At 36.8% G+C, this 18,196-nt stretch overlaps 2 long non-coding RNA genes across 2 annotated transcripts; both read right to left on the bottom strand.

The window, feature by feature from the left end:
- Positions 1–13,534: 13,534 nt before the first annotated feature.
- LOC128511815 (uncharacterized) lies at positions 13,535–14,178 on the bottom strand. Its single transcript, XR_008356213.1, has 2 exons — positions 13,915–14,178; positions 13,535–13,775 (listed from the first exon to the last, which is right to left on the bottom strand). It is a non-coding gene; the product is annotated as an uncharacterized LOC128511815 (long non-coding RNA).
- A 2,994-nt stretch (positions 14,179–17,172) lies between these two features.
- LOC128511816 (uncharacterized) lies at positions 17,173–17,928 on the bottom strand. The gene is made up of 2 exons (XR_008356214.1): positions 17,731–17,928; positions 17,173–17,632 (listed from the first exon to the last, which is right to left on the bottom strand). It is a non-coding gene; the product is annotated as an uncharacterized LOC128511816 (long non-coding RNA).
- Between the last annotated feature and the right edge of the window lie 268 nt (positions 17,929–18,196).

Below are 18,196 nucleotides of genomic sequence, written 5' to 3'. Positions count from 1 at the left end.
ATGTCGGATGACTACTTTTTACTTAAGTAATATTTTTTTGAAGTACAGCTACACTTACTTAAATACATTTTTGTCCACTCTACCCACCTCTAATTGTGCATGTAGTGGCTGGTTGGTCAAACAGAGTCATGTGATTATTGTTGCTATGTTTGATTGGTGAAACACAATCAACTGGTAGATCCACCTGCTGCATTTCTCTGGCAAAAAGAAAGAATATCTAATGTGTAGAATAAATGGGTAAAAAAGTGAAGAGTTGAGTGTAGCCGAATGTAGCGGAGTAAGAGTAACGTTTCTTCTTCGCAAATCTACTCAAGTAAAAGTAAAAAGTATGGTGCAGTAAAACGACTCATAGAAGTAAGTTTTTAGAAAAAGGTTAAATGTAATGGAGTAAATGTAACTTGTTACTTTCCACCTCTGTGCACAATATACTTAATATTATAATCATTAATTGCAAGACAAAGACAAAGACCCAGCCTCTGCCTCCTTAAGATACCGACGGGAGTGAAAGAGATAAAGAGAAAGCGTCATGCATCCGTGTAGCGTGCGCTCTCAGGTTAAGTATAAAGTTACACAAAAAACCCCACAAATTTTCTCCTATAACACCTCGGTATGGGCATAGGCCCCGAGAGGATACAAGTTTTATTTTTAGTTACCAGAGCTCTGTCCGGTCTTGCACTGATGGTGGAGCTCTGTATATTTTTTTTCACTTTCCTTTCATTTTAAGTTTCTTATTAATAATTCCATGTTATCTCCAAACGGAAAGGTCTTGCGTATCACAAGCATTCTCTCAAACCTCTTTTTCTCCCCTGATTTTCTCCCTAATTTAGTCGTGGCCAATTTCTCCCCGTCACTAGGGGGCTCCCACATTAACACTACTACTACCATTCAGCCGGGAGGGCCGAAGACTATCACGTGTTTCCTCCGAACCACGTGACTCCAGTCGACCGCATCTTTTCAAACTGCTTGCTCATGCACCGTTAGGGGTGGAGTAACACACTCACAGACGCCCCTGATTGGCTGTAAAGCCGTGATTAATGTGGGAGCACTGAGTACCTCTCATCCCTCCACTCTGAGAGAGCTTGGCCAATCAGCTCTCTCTAGACCTCCGGCTGTGAGAGGCAACAGCATCACCCGGGGATTAAACCAGCATTCTCCGGATGAAAGGGCGAGCACCTGCACCACTCGGAGGCCAACCTCTATTTCATTGACCCCCTAAAGATCTGCGTTAGGGCTTTTATAATATCGAAACATCTCATGGTACGGCTCTCTATACTGCATAATGTAACAGAAACACCATATGTGAGAAGATGTGATCATGAATAATGCTGTAATTCACACCAGAAAAGACAAAGACCCACACAATAAGCTACATAATGAGCGTTTTAGTCACCTAATTTAGTCAAGCTCACTCTTACACCCTAGACATATACAATACGAATTTTTCAGTCCCGCTCCCACAAGATTCTGTCCCGCTCCCGCAAAAAAAGATATTATTTTCTCCCGCTCCTGCCCACAGTATTAAAGTTTTGTCCCGCTCCCGCCCGCAAAATCCCGCAGGTAAACATATAAGTAGTTTTATTTTTACTGCTTCTTCCCGCCACTCTGTCATATGTTTTAATTGCTTCCCTTTTGAGTATATATATAAAAAGAAACGGAAAATAAATGTTTAGTTTTATTTGAGTTTGATTAAATGGAATGATTAACATGGACACGAACAAGGAGCTTTTCAGAACATAGAAATACACTCAGAACTGTTAGAAATAGGCTAATAATTTTTGCAATGTAACAAAATAATATTAAGCGTTGATTTCTTAAGTGGTCAAACAGAAAAGCATTTGGCTTACTACCCCTTAAGAACGTTAGGCATTTTTGCCTTCAGCAATGTCCAAACATTGAACAGAAGTTATCCTTATTTCTCAATTCATAAAAATAGGCCAATTTTCAATATTTAGCTAAATAAATAACAAATAAACTGAATTTACAAAAAAAATGTAGGCCTACTTAATGTGTCCATGCAGGAATAGCATGTCATTCACTGATGAGGGCTTCAGATGAATGCGTCTCTGCTCAAGTATGCCACCGCTAACACTGAAAGATCTCTCTGATGGTGCACTGGAAGCTGGAATACAAAGTACATGGCGTGTTAATTTGCTCAATCTCAGAAATTCTTGACATCGTCTTTTTTTCACCACTGGAAGACATCCTTGGGCCCGTGTGCTTCTGATCCATCCAACTTGACCTTTAAATATCCCGCTATTTCGGAATCGATCGACACGTCGCTGTCCATGGTATCATCTGCATCCTTCCATTCCGCAAAATCATGAAAAGCTGACTTTTTAGCTGGTGGTGGTAGGTTTTCTTCTCTGTTTTCATCAAACCCCAACTCACCAACTGGCGCTTAGATTGCATAAATCACAGCTTGTCTTTCATTATCATCCATCATCTTTAACTGACGCAGTTTGGGCATGAGGAATGTCGCTATTTTGTAAAGTATGTGAATTCCATTTGGTGCCAAACTTTTCGGCGACATTAGTTCGTCCAGACGTTGCACACAAGGTGATGCAATTTCAGCGAGAATGCAGTCAGTCATTGCTTCCTCGCAGTGGTTTCTTAGTTTTACGGACCACGGCAAAACTAGACTCCAAGTTGTCTGACTCCAAGTCATTGTTTGCGTCTTTGAATGGCTTCAAAAACGTCACCAGGGTTTTAAGATTATTTTTTCTGATGCACGCTACTTTGTCAAATTGTTTATTTTCCAACAGGATTGTTGCAATGTCATCATACTGTTGAAACACGGAATCTAACATTTCGAAATATGAATTCCATCTTGTTTCCACTGACTGCTTTAGAGACTTACTTAGCTTCACCTGCAGGCCAGAATGTTTAAAGTAGGTGACCACACTCAAAAAAATTAACATGGCTACCTATTACATGTACTAAAATGTAATATGTGTTTTGTACATAATTTCATGTTTCCAAGATGAACATAAATAAATTATGTTGTATTTACATGAAATTCAACAACTTAACATGTATTAGATTTAATTATGTTGAGATAAACCAAAGAGATCTTGTCACTATGAAAACCGGAAATATCGCGAGAAGAGAACACAGCGTGCTGAGAAGACAAACGTTTGGCGGGCGTGTGGAAAAGGTAAGCAGGAATTAATTCCCGTCTTTCTAAATAGAAACCAAATACTAAACATAAATGTCACCTGCTGTTTAGCGATGTTTAGTCACGTTATTTTGGTTTAAGGTATTTCTTGTATTTTTAATCACACTTAAAATACCGACGGTTATATGCGCGTGATTAATCTGCGGTTCGGTTCTGGTTTCGGTCTGTTCTCATGAGCGAGAGGAAGAAAGTATAAATATTGTTCATTTGATAAATTAAGTATCATGAATTTTAATTGAATCTATTTCTGTATTTTTTCACAGGAGTTTGTGAGTGGAAAGTGTCCTGTCTGCATCTGACTTCAGGAGTTTCCTGACCAACCGTCTCTAACGGTCATATTTAAAAGTCATAACGAACAGTTATAAAGTACAAAACTTTCTGTTGGTGTTAAATTTTTTTCTATGATTAATACTTATTTGTGGTGTTTTATATTTTGTACATCTTTTCAAATTGAGACTTCATTTGTAAGTTGCTGCTGGTGTAAAATAAAAATCTCCGTTTTATCCCGTTTGTCTTATGCTTCTTTCCTTCACAGAATTCTGTTGACCAGGGCTTGAAATTTAAATTTACTTGAGTTAGATCAACTTAATTTACAACTGAAAAATGTGTTGTACCAACGCTATTCATTTATGTTAACAGTATTAAATTATGTTGGACACAGCTAGTAAATAAGTTAAATGAACCTAATAAAATTTATTTGACTGAACCTAAGAACATTAAGTTGGGCCAACAAAATTGCTTAACGCTGAAAGAAAGCCATTAAATCAGGTGGAAATTCTTTCCATAATTTAATTACGTTCATTCAACAAGTTATTTTTTTGAGTGCAGTTTTTTCACGTCTTTTAGAAGGTGGCCAACTTCGGGTGTTTTGTCCATCACAGCGGACAAGAATGCATGTGAAAAAATGGTGTTGAGTATGTGAGCGCTACAGTTCAGTCTAGTGAAACCGCTTAGAGCTGCGATCATGTTCACTCCTCTGTCAGTGACAAAGTCAAGTTTCTTTGCTTGTGAGCTATCTATTCCAAATACTCTGAGATTTTGAAATAGTAAAGCTTGAATGTTTTCGCTGGTTTTTGAAATGCCCGCATCGAATAGTGCTGCAAAAAGCACCTTTGACACCAAGTCGTAATTTGCATCTATGTAATGTATTGTGGCTGATAGGAAAGAGGTTTTTTGATAGTTTTCAGTCCAGATGTCAGTTGTCACTGCGCAACCGTATTTCACAATTGTATCGGTCATGTCAGTGACTACAGCTCTTCTTAGTGTTAGTCCCCTTTCACTCACATTTTGTGACAATGTCGTTAAGATGTGGCAAAATTTCCTTTACATTGAATTTTCCAATCTTGGCTGCTGTGACAACGAGGTGCTGCGCTACTTTAAAGAAACCCCGGCCAGAGACGGTGTCATAAGGTCTTAGGTCGGCACAAACAAAGTCAACGCATTTTTCTGTTGTTTCATCTTTTAGTGCACTTGACACTTTCGACTTACTTGCTGTAAACGACAGGGAAGTTTGGCCTTTCAAAACTGTGCATACATGACGCTTCAGACCTGAAGTTCCAGACTTGTGCCCGCTGTATGTCAGTATTTTGCTGCATTTGTCGCAGCTTGCAAAAGGAAGGTTCTTTCCATCCCTGTTGCATACTATCGAAAAATATCAGATTTTCCTTTGTTTGGCTTTTGTATGTGGCTTTCTTTAATAATGAACTAATATCTGTAACACTAAGTGTTCCACCTGCATCATGCTCTTCAGACATTTTGCCTTGATGTGGACCTATAGCCTATAGTACTGCACATGAACCACGCGAGAATTGCGCCTGTAATTTGTTTTTATTTTAATTTAGTCGTTCTTGTTGCTTTTGTGCAGTAGATAAATAATATAGTATTTGTTTTCAATAAATTAAATTTAAGATAATTCCATTTTGCGGGAGTCCCGTGATTAATTTTATTCTCCGGCAACCTACACATACATGGACCTTACCGCCCGCACCCGCATTCACCCATCAAATCTTGTCCCGCGCCACACTCCGTGCCCTGGGACCCGCGGGAGTGCAGGTCTCTACCCTACAGTACTCACTCAAAATGAAAATGTCCAGGATTGAGGGGAGAGGGACACAGATGATCTTTTACACAAAAGGCACATTAATGGCATAAATATAGCCATACAAAAACACATTCAGGGTAAAACACAGTGAAAAACAGAAACAGTGCACGATGAAAAATGGGTGTTAGGTTTGTAAAGCCCACTCTTACACCCTGTACAGTCAATGTGCAGACACAGGTGCAGACACATACTCATTGTGTGTCCATCCACTTTTGAAATACGAGAGATCTACCCCGAATCCAGACCCCAGTTGTGGTCCAGGTTCCCATGTGGACAGGAATAACAGAGTGACATCATACTTGCCTGCTTGGGTTTTTCATTAAACAGTGATGGGCTGTCTGCATCTTGCCTGCTTGTTTGCATTTGCACTGTTACAACTGTTTAGAAAAAAAGAAAAAAAATTAGCATGATAACACAATTAAATATAATCATCATTACATTTTCATTTCATTTAGCAGACACTCTTATCCAGAGCGACTTACATTTTTTTTTTAAATCTCATTATACATCTGAGCAGATGAGGGTTAAGGGCCTTGCTCAAGGGACCAACAGTGGCAACTTGGTGGTTGAACCTGGGATCTTCCGAACTGTAGGCCAATGCCTTAACTACTGAGCTACCCCTGGCCATTAATCTCTAATGACCATGCCTAAATACAACATAAGCTTTTGTAATGCCATACAACGACTTATACTAAAAAAATAAAAAAATCTTTGAGCTACGGTACACAAAGCAGTATTTTAGCCATGTGGAGCTAGTATAGATAGCAGTATCATAAGCTAACCAAAAACCGAAACAAAAAGCTACCGTAAACTACAGCTATCCAAAAGTGAGAAATGCATTAAAACATTCACACCACAGCTGATGTTCATGGACATCTGTTATCTACATAAGGCATCAGCTTAGCCACCATGAGCTAACATGTTTTTGCTAAGCTACACAAGGCAGCACATTAGCATGATTAGCATGATGTGGATGTTTCAAATTGCAATATTTTATTCAGAATACAACAAACAAATGTTTAAACTGAGAAAATGTATCATTTTAAGGGAAAAATAAGTTGATATTAAATTTCATGTTTTCAACACATCTCAAAAAAGTTTACCACTTTAAGGCCATCAAGGCCATGTTTACCACTGTGTGGAATCCCCTTTTCTTTTTTATAACAGTCTGCAAACATCTGGGGACTGAGGAGATAAGTTGCTCAAGTTATAAATAGGAATGTTGTCCCATTCATGTCTAATACAGGCTTCTAGTTGTTCAACTGTCTTAGGTCTTTTTTGTCGCATCTTCCTCTTTATGATGCGCCAAATGTTCTCTATGGGTGAAAGATCTGGACTGCAGGCTGGCCATTTCAGTATCCGGACCCTTCTCCTACGCAGCCATGATGTTGTAATTGATGCAGTATGTGGTCTGGCATTGTCATGTTGGAAATGTCTTCCCTGAAAGAGACGATGCCTGGATGGGAGCATATGTTGTTCTAGAACTTGGATATCCCTTTCAGCATTGATGGTGCTTTTTCAGATGTGTAAGATGCCCATCCCACACGCACCCATACCATCAGAGATGCAGACTTGTGAACTGAGCACTAATAACAACTTGAGCTGTCCTTGTCCTCTTTAGTCCAGATGACATGGTGTCCCAGTTTCCCAAAATGAACTTGATTCGTCTGACCACAGAACAGTTTTCCACTTTGCCACAGTCCATTTTAAATGGCCCAGAGAAAACGCCTGAGCTTCTGGATCATGTTTAGATATGGCTTCTTTTTTGACCTATGTAGAGTTTTAGCTGGCAACGGCGAATGGCACTGTAGATTGTGTTCACCGACAATGTTTTCTGGAAGTATTCCTGAGCCCATGTTGTGATTTCCATTACAGTAGCATTCCTGTATGTGATGCAGTGCCGCCTAAGGACCAGCAGATCATGGGCATCCAGTATTAGAGGCACAGAGATTGTTCCAGATTCTCTGAATCTTTGAATTATATTATGCACTGTAGATGATGATAACTTCAAACTCTTAGCAATCTTTCTCTGAGAAACTCCTTTCTGATATTGCGCCAATATTTTTCGCCGCAGCATTGGGGGAATTGATGATCCTCTGCCCATCTTGACTTCTGAGAGACACTCCCACTCTGAGAGGCTCTTTTTATACCCAATCATGGTGCCAATTGACCTAATAAGTTGCAAGTTGCAATAAAAGAAAATAACATCCGTTATAAAATCCGTCATAAAAGACTCAATAACTCACCCATGTAACTGCTAGTTCTGAGGAAAAGCTCCTTCCACATGTTTTGGTACGTCTAAAACATCCTGTACCCTTTGTGCATTAAAAAAAAAAAATACAATAAAAGATTGTATCATCAGAGGTCTGCAGGGTTTACACATTTTGAAAGAGTACAAGCAGGGTTCCTGGGAAATTTAAACCAAAAAAAAAGAAAAGAAAAATGCATTCATGACATTGTGTGGATCAATTAATCTTGTTGGTGGCAGGGTGTGTAGGGATGGTCTCTTATTCAGAAGTACAAAATGGAGAAGGAGGTGATGAGGTGGATATCAGGTCAGGTCTCCCCATTGGAACCCTGACTGCAGGGGAGGGCACGGTAAATCAACGCAATTAGCGAAATCGCTTACCCTATATGAGATGCTACTAAATAAACCACAAATCATTCATAATACTTTGAATATATACTCTACTTTTGAAGGCATATTTAATACTTGGGATGCCTTTGGCACTCAGGGGTTGCACTTGCCTATATCTGCATCATACCCATGCTGATATTCAGTACAACATCACTATCTTTAGTATGATATTGCTTAAACTAACCCCCAATATGAAATGGTTTAATTTGTCATGATTTTGGGGTGTGTATTGTTCTTTCAAGTTTAGAAAGAAAGAGGAAAGAAAAGGACAAATGTGCAATAAGAAATGTATGCAGCTATATCTGCATCCTTTTGTGTGTCATATACACTTACTGTATGTATATTAACGTGTTGCTACTGTATGCTGCTAGTTTATATAACATTGGGATCTTTTATATAATTATAAACATTATGGTTGTGTATTTGTGTTGTTCCAAATGTCTGTAGAGTAAGATTAAGGCAAAGTAAAGGGTTTAAGTTTATTATTATTATTATTATTATTATTATTATTATTATTATTTTTTTTTTTTTTTTGGGTTGCTTAATTTTAGTTAACTTGGAGTGCTGGAATTGACTCTGTTTTTAAGATGACACACCCTAAAACCTTTGTTAAATGGCTTTTTCCCCTCCTTTGATAATAGCTTTCTTCTTGCTTTTCTATTAAAAACCACTTTGTGGAGAGTTTAGGTATGATGATCTTGTAAACAACTTCCAGCATCTGAGCTGTGAATCTCTGCAGTCCTTTTAAAGTTATCCTTCACTTTATGGTTGTGTCTCAGCCTGATGTTGCTGTTATTTAGTCACTGACTTTGTAAAAGGAGTCATGGCTGTACGTATTTAAATTCCAATTAAATTGTATTCGTCACATAAACAGTCATACACAGTACGATATGCAGTAAATACTTATACGACCGCTCGTGGCCTTTAAAATCTAAATTATCAATAGAAGTAGGAAATTTAAATAAAGAATAAAATAATGAAATATATAGACCTTCTTTCTAAAATATAGAAAAGCTGCAGATAAGAAGAACGGAATATAAAATATAAAATATGGAATACAGAAGAAATATATATAAAAAAAACTAGCTATACAAAGTCTACACAGTAATGACTGTACAAATATGCATAATAAAAAATGAAGTGTGCAGAATGAAATTCTATTAATAATTATATAATTATTTAATGGTGTAATATTTTGGATATTATTTTTATTTGGTTCTTTTAATAACCAAACTCTGATGGATATTTTTTGGAGCTTTGTGCCAAAGTTGGTTTGATGTCTCATTTGGTTCTTCATGATGTTTCAATGTGTATTTACCAACATCTGGGGCATTCCAGGAACAGATGTATTTATATTGAGATCAGAGTACACGTTAATTGCATACAGATGGGCTTCATTTTACATGTGATGGCTAGGGGTTGGACCAGAGTTTCAGGTTTCAGAAAGTATTTCAGTGAATACTTACAATCACAACTAAATAAGTTTTCTGAACCCCCTCCCCCCGTTAAAACAACAACAACTATGGGCTCTTTTAAAAATATGTAGGAAATAATCCTGATGTACATTTCAGTTCCATATTGTAATGAAACAACTACGGAATATGTCATAGGGTTAAACCTTTGTAAACATCTGTTACCCATTACTATGCTTGTGGCTACAATGAAGCAGATAATGCCAGTGGTGCCAGTTGTGTTGATGTGTAGATGCCAAGAACTGTTTCTAACAAAGTCATACTGTTGGAAAACAATGTCTTAAACAGAGTCCTTTCGGTATTGAAAACAGTACAGATACAGATACAGTACAGTTGAGTGCAAAAGTTTTAACCCATGCATTTTGAATAGTGGGGTACAAGGAGTGAAATCCTCATGTATATGGAAAAGCCATTATAAAGGCGATCATGAGAACCATTATAAGAAAACATTTATGCATCCCATCGAAGGAGAATCACATGCCTTTTTTTTTTCTATTTACAAACTAAACTCTGTGTGCAGAGAAAAAGACATATTAGCTTTCACATCATGATTTTTTAAACCAAAAAACTAGGCAAGCATGGATTTTTGAATACAACAACAGTGCATGAATGTAAAACAAAATGGGGCTTGCACTAACTAACGCAGCAACACAAAGTGATCCTTTCCTAAAACTTTTTTCATCTTTTTGTTGTAACTTTATTCAAACTTTTGGTCTTCACAAAATGGATTACTTACTGTAGATTACACCAAAATAATTGACATGGCTCAGTTGAACATTGCAAACAGTGCAACACTTAAACATACAGTACTGCATTCTTGTGTGCGAGTGTTTCCTCACTCGCTTTGGCTCGCTTAAAAACAATGCTTCTGATTGGCTGTGGGTAAATGGGTGGATTCTATGGGATACTTGGGGCACCTTGCTTCAGTTAATAAAACTTGAAACAGGCTCCATCTGGAAGAGATTGTTATTTTCTTTCCAGAGCAGCAAAAAGAAAGAAAAAAAAAGAACCACCAAAGCCTGGGAGAAACTTTGAGAAGAAATTCCACTGTCCACTTGACTCCCTTTCTTCCTTTTTCAGGCACAACAATAAACAAAGGAAGAGCCTTGTTTACAGAATAGAGTCAAGACTTACAGAAAAACACTTAGATAATTAATTTATTCATTGTTTTTTTTCACATTAACCAGATTAAAACATAAAAGAAGGTTTTTATGGTTTTTTATGCCGTCTAGAGCATTGTTGCTTCTGGTAAATGATCGACCTTCTAAAATCATCAAATAAATGTGTTGTTATATAACAAAGATATGGAATCGTTGATATGGTGTTTTCTGTAAAAGTTTAACATTTATGGAAGGAGTCTCCAATGTCAGCAGTTTCTTTCAGCCTGTTTTAGTGGTAATTGCTTCCTATTTCGTCTTATTATCTACAAAAAGAAAGGCTGGTAAAGAAAAGCCATATTTGTACCTGCTTTAGCATAAATATACTACGGAACTAATTGTTTCACAGATGTTCCAACATTTGAACTATCTAACTACAGTTTAACAATTAATCAATTAGCAGAATAATTGGGCCATTTTTGCCACTTTTAATAATCGGCTGATGCCTGAGCATATTATTGTGCCGATCAACAGGCAGACGCATTTAGCTGTTGTTATTTATATTTAATGAACATTAATCTAAAAGTGAAAGGGAATTCTTCACATCACATAATATCACAATACTTTTGTTAAAGTTGTTTAGTTTGTTTGTTTTTCTTGTAACATAAAACTGTATGATTTTGATTGCGCTAGCCTGTTTGGGATTTGTCTTATGTTAGCGCTGTCCAAATTTCTACCAATTATGCGCAAACCATTTGCTTATGTTACAGGTATGTGCTAGTAAATGTTAAATCACCTCTTAGCTTATATTTTTCAGTTGCAACAGATTTTTTATGTTGCTTAGGACCGTACTTATTTCAATAAAAATAGGAAAAATCAGAAACAGAAACAAGAATAGTATTAGATTGTAATCTATGGAATAATTAAATTATGGAATAAATAATGCAAAAAAAATTTCAAATAAATAAATGTTGATTTAAGTTTAAGAATTTTGTGCATCATTTGCTATTATTAAACTGTTGCATTTTATAATTGGAGGAAAAAAAATACCGGCCAAACATATAAGTGAAAAATACTGGCATAGTATATTGACCATTGGCTGCCCTAATTTCTAAAGATCGGCCTTGGCATCGGTCGTAGAAAAACCCATATCAGTCAATCTATATATCTAACTGTTTAAAATGACAATAATTACATGAATAAAAAAATAAATATAAGCAGACTAGAACCCATTTGGTACTGTATTATTATAAGACAATAATTAAGGATGGTAGGAGTAGCATCGTAGTGGTTAGCACTGTCGCCTTGCACCTACAAGGTCCGGGTTCGATTCCCTGCCAGGCATGATTCCCGTCTCTGTGTGCATGTTCTCCCCGTGCTTGGTGGGTTTCCTCCGGGTATTCCGGAGATACGCAGGTTAGGCTTATTAGCGTTCCCAAATTGCCCGTAGTGTGTGAATGGGTGTGTGGGTGTGTATTTGTGTGTGCCCTGCGATGGAATGGTACCCTGTCCAGGGTGTACCCTGCCCCGTGCTCTAAGCCTGCTGGGATATGCTCCAGGTCGCGGGGATATACAGTATACAGGATAAAGCGGTATAGAAGATGAGTGAGTGAGTCAGGAGTAGCATCACACCATACAGCCTGACTTACTTTCCTTACACATTCCTCTACACCCTATACTGTATCTTTGGAAGCCATAAGAAACTTAATTGAACAGTTTTTTTTATTTTGGCTTTATTTTTGTTGAATAAATAGTGGTATGGAAGGTTTTTGTTCGACAGCTAAAGCTTAGTTGAAATTGGGCCATGCAACAGGAAAATCATCTGAAGTCTACCTCAGAATGGCAGAAAAACTAAATAAAAGAGGGGCCCTCTTCTGCGCACATTTTTTCAGTCGGTAATTTGTAACAGATTTCTTAGTGGAAAAAAAAAACTGTTCATAATGGAAGATCTAAAGTTTTGCATCTTGACTTTTCCCTTTAACTGTCAGTAGATTTAAAAGTTTATCTGGCATTTTTCTGCTCAACTGTGTCATTGTACTTGTGCGTAGTGGGGTTGAGGTCAGTGCTCTGTTCAGGACACTGGAGTTCTTTTACTCCACACTTGGCAAACCATAGAGCTTGTTTTGTGCAGAGGGAAATTGTAATGCTGGGACAGGTTTGGGTTGATGAAGGGAATTTGTAATGCTGCAGCACGTCATGTTTAATTGCACTTACTGTACAACCTTGTTTGAACAGTTTGGAGATAACACACTTGTGCCTGTAATGGTCAGTTTATTTTTTGTCTATATTGTTTACATAGAGTTCGGCTGACTGATAATTGCAATCAATTTAATTTTACAATTTGCAATTTGCTTATTCTTGGAATTAAAGGTGTAAACCTGGCTGGTTCTTACACAAAAAAGTGTTTTCTTAATTAGCACATAGGAAAGCAAAAGCCTAAAACAGTTTTTTTCTATTGTCTATAGGATGTTCGATGTGATGTTCCAAAACAACACTATTCTTATATCCAGAAAAAAAAAAAAAGGATTTAGGAGCCTCTGGAAAGTCCAGAGTTGCATCCCCACCCTTTAACATTGTTTATACAAAACCCCAACAATGCATGAAGACACACCCCCAGTCATGCACATACATGCACGCACGCACTAACACACATTTACACGCACTCACACACAAAGAACCAATCAATCAACATACTTTTCTGTACTAATATAGTTACTACAAGGTCCATTTTACCCCTTTTTCCATAGTCAGTGGAGGGAGAAAAGGAAAAAAAGAGGAAAAAGAAAGAAGGACAAAGAACTATGAAGTCTTACAGATTTTATTTGGATTTCATACATTCATGTTTAAAATTAAAAATGATAAAAAAAAAGTGAATAACAAAATATTTGTGTATAAAAAATAATGTAGTGTTGGTTAAGACACAGTTAAGCCACAGACAAACTCACAGATTGTTTGGTCACAAAAGGATTAGAAGAATATTATACACTTTTGTAAATACAATACATAATACATTGTATCTTATGTCTGTATCAAGAATTGAATTTCTTTAAAAAAAAAAAAAAAAAACAAAGATACAGAGTGTTTTCCTTATGTAACCATAATGAAAGGGTGTGAGTCAGCTCCACTGCCTTGCACTGTGCTGTTACTAATGTCCTTGTGATATCACACCAATGATGATAAAAATTATGAGAAAAACGATTCCAATGACCAGTGCGGCAATATTCAGTTTCTTGGCCATCCTGGAATGCGCATTAGCTCTCGTGGTATCACCAACAACATTGGCTGTGTCCGTCTATAATAAAAAATAAATAAATAAATAAATGAATAATAACAATGATAATAATATATATAGTATATATTTTTTTATTATTTTCATTTTTACAATAATTATCAAAAGAGATAAAGAAAAAAAATTTAGTTTAGTTACTTACCTTGCAGGAGAAAACAATTGCAACAATTCCAATGGGAGTACAGCAGCACAGTGTGTTAATAATGGACCAGGCCAAGTATGTGGGTACATTGGATCCACGAGTTGACACAGTGGCTTTTCCTTCCATTTTTCAGTTGTTTTCTCTGAGTCTTCTTTTGTGCGTGCACTGGATGTGTGAGGAAAGCTACAGCAGGAATGTGGCATGGGTGGTAGCAACACTTTTAGATATTCAGTGGGATGTGGCTTGATGGAGTGGGATGGCTAGCTAAGGAGAAAAGGGTCTAATTTCAACCTATAGTCCTATGACTCAAAACAGAAACAAAATGAACACATTTTTCACCTTGGAAACATTACTAAAACTTTGGAAATGACTAAAATGACACACATCCACACTAATGAATAACATAATCCCACCACCCTCAAGTAGAAACACTTATGATTAAATAATTGAATACATTATACCAAATATAATGTGCAATATAAATTGTATAAAAAAGTAAAAAATAAAAAAGTGTGTGGGGCGAACAAGATAAAGTATTGCACTGTGCTAAAGTAAGATGTAAAGAGAGCAGGAGGAAACTGGGAATGAAATTCAACCCCGGGCTTACACACTGTCCGGGCCCCAGACAAGTCAATTATTTCAATGTGTACAGTATGTGTGTGTGCATGGGGATATACTGTTTCAATGAAAAAATGTATACACTGCAACTCTGTCCTGCACAAAAAAGGGAATGTTTATCAGATGTTATCTTGTGTTTGCATTATAGTACAACGTTTAGTTCCAAACGAGCGATCTGATTGGACGAAGGCTTCCTGCGAGTAGTTATAATAGATGGTAACAGATGGAATCTTTAACTATACAGTATGTATACCTCAATAACAGCTGTGAGTCTCAGTATCGGTGAAAGTAGGTCAGTATGGTAGGGTGCAGTACTGCCTGCTAAAACCCACATTCAAAACCAGTCACAGGAGCACCTTCTGCAAGAAAATACACCCCAGGGGGGTTTTGCCATCTTAAAGGAACACATTGTCTGATTAATTATTGCTTCCAAGTAATTGCTTCTGTATTGTCTCAGGACTATTTGCATTGTTTTATTTTATGCTCTAAGTGAGCTACTAAGCTAACAAGACAAGGCCTAAACAAGGCAGTAGCTCTCTGGTTTCTCTCTGTCTAACCCTTAATCACTTGCACGACTCATTGTGTGGAACAAGTGATCATACACCTTAGTGCACTAGCTCTCCTTTTTAGCCCTGTTAATGAAACGGAGTGTCGGCACCTAACTGTCAGTCATGGAAGGATGCAGTGTTGGCAGTGCGAATTAACTGGATAAAAAAAGAAACCAATAATAATCCTTTGATAATGATGGTGTTTGTGGTATATACAGTAGTGTTGTATAAAAGCGATATTACACTCAAGGTTCTGGATATCAGCATGGCTCTGATGCCTTCCGTCACATCCTTGTGTCAAGGACTACATATCTACCACAACAGCACTTCCTCTTGTGTGATATTGCTTAAGTAACACATCTGTCCAGCAGTGCAGTTGTTTTGTAACCATTATGATGTTCTCCTTGAAAACATTGCTGACCACTTTAAGGATGTTGATTGCACAAGCAATAGTTTTTATTCATTTATTTTATGTTTAATTTGGAAGTCTGTGCTTGTTATGCCTGCTTCTGTTCTTCCCCTTTGGTTTTTCAATCTTCCTTTATTTTTTATTCTTCATTTATTTCTCCATTAACCATCTCTCTGCAGCACACTAATGTACATTTAGCCTTGATTACTCAAGAATGTCAATAAAATAAACATTAACACATATTAGTGTGTGAGTGTCCACTGTCCCCTTTACCAGAACACACACTCAAGATGCTCTTCTTTGCAGCTGGCGTGACGAGCTGGTAATGACGTTAGGGATTTAAAAAAAATTTATTGAGATGATTTTGCCTTTGATCTATTAGTACACCACTTAAACAAGTAATGAGAGAAAGGTTGAGAGTAAACACTCCAAGAGTGGTTTATAAAAAAAGGCAAACACTTTTCAAAAACAAAGGTTTGTTTTGTCCAGCTTGTATTTTATGCTATTTTTCTTGTATTGTTTGGACAGGTTTTCTTTTTTTTCGTTTTGTTTTATTTATTTTTGTTTGGTCTTACACGGCTTATATATTTCGTATATATTTCGTTTTGTGTTTTGTTCGTTTTCTTTGTCAACATTCTTAATATTGAGAATCTAATATGAGTTTTAGTGTACATTTATAGTACATAAAGTATTTTATACTTTATTATAATATGAACTATAATATTATATTATCAAAATATAAAGACATGCACATAAAAAATTGCTTTGACTTTGATTTGTATAATATTAGCATAATTTTTTTTTCTTTTAACGGCTGAATCTCAAATGACATTTCTAGTAGCCGAATAGTACTATAGTTATATCATAACCTGTAAAGTGGGAAAGATGAGGAGGAAATCAAAAAAATTTTGGTATTGACAACTTAGGACCTTTGCCACTAGGTTCTGTCACTTTTTAGACCCGATTAGTTATTTTGATTAAAATGACATAAAAAACAACATTTCATATTTGGCAAATCAGGTGCCATTGACTGTCCAGCATTTGAGAATTCTCCAGGTGCAATCACAGCTGCTGTTTATGTAAGCTGAAAAAGCAGGCTCGGTCAGTGCATCACTAGTCCTATTGTATTGGATCTACTTAACCAACACAAATTTTGTCTGCAATCTTGATAAAAATGAAAAATATACATTTCAATAATAAATATTTCAAATTATTACAGCTCTAATCTGAGGTGCTGTTTGTTAGTTGGTGGTTTCTGAGGCTGGTGACTCTAAATGAACTTCTCCTCTGCAGCAGAGGTAAGTTTTGGTTTTGCTTTCCTGGGAAGGTCTTCATGAGAGCCAGTTTCATTATGGTGCTTGATGGGTTTCGCCAATGCACTTGACAATACTGTTCTTGCACGAAATATTCAAGAAAGCTGACTGTTGCTGGCTGCTGCAGAAAATAAACCCAAACTTATACTGTATTGTTTTGTGACCAAATAGCAGATAAATTATTATCTGATTTAATAATCTGAAATTGCTATTATGTCCATATTTTGTAAGTTATTACACATATTTTAATAAAATATTTCAAAACTAAGTGCAACCCAAGTAATCTGTAAACTAGACCTAGACTTCAGACTATTAGCTAAAAAATAGCTTTAAAAGAAAACACACATCAAAATTACGACAAACTCACATATTTTGACTTAATTTTAGACATTTTATTGCATTGGGGGAAAAAAAGGAGGCCAAGAAAAAGAAAGTAGCATAAATTCGGACAATTTTATTTAGATATTTCTAAGATGCCTCCATACATCATAAACAAAGGATACATTCATATATGAAAAATAACAATAACGGTGCAAGTGGTTTATACAATGTAATACAATACAAGAGAAATTAAAAAGCAGACGTTTAAGCCAAATGCAAATACTTTCAATTACTTTCAATGTTGTATGCAGAAAACAGGATGTGATGTGGTTTGACTCTTCTACATTGTATTTTGCATTTTAGATTCTTTGAAGCAGGATTGCGTAAACAACAGCACAGATGATGAGAACAATGACTCCAGTCAACAGTGCGGCAACATTCAGTTTCTTGGCCAGCCTGGAATGTGCATTAGCTCTTGTAGCATCACCAATCATATTAGCTGTATCAGTCTATATATGAAAAAAAAAAATATATATATACATATGTTCATATCCATCTTCATTTTTTATTACCAATAAAAAATAAACTATGATGTTAAATTACTAACCCGTAAGGAGAGCACAAGTGCGACGATTCCAATAGGAGTACAGCAGCATATGGTGTTGAAGATGGACCAACCCAGGTATGTGTCTGCTTTGGGTCCCTCATCAAAAACTGTGCCTTTTTCTTCCATCTTTCAATTGTTTTCTCACTCTGTATGCACTGGGTGCGGCGAGAAAGGCTTCGGGATGAATGTGGTGTGGGTGTTTACAGCAGTTTTAGATTTTTAAAGTGGGATGTGGCCCATGGCGGGGGGGAGGGGTGGGGGTGCTGGGGGGGGGGGGGGGGTGGGATGACTCTAAAGCTTTGGATCTAAGAATTTCTGCGCTGCACATAGGTCTCCAATGTTTTGACTTGACCCCCACATTTCACATAAATGCCGTTCTTGGGAAATACTTTTGCAAATAGTTTTGTATCTTTTTAAAGACTTAATTTGCTTTCTGGGGAAGAAATTCGCTTGATTATTTATATTT

The sequence above is a fragment of the Clarias gariepinus genome, chromosome 24 (genome assembly GCF_024256425.1).
Source record: "Clarias gariepinus isolate MV-2021 ecotype Netherlands chromosome 24, CGAR_prim_01v2, whole genome shotgun sequence".
Classification (NCBI taxonomy): Eukaryota; Metazoa; Chordata; class Actinopteri; order Siluriformes; family Clariidae; genus Clarias; species Clarias gariepinus.
The sequence above is the reverse complement of the archived record's forward strand: the minus strand, read 5'-3'. Positions and strand labels throughout refer to the sequence as shown.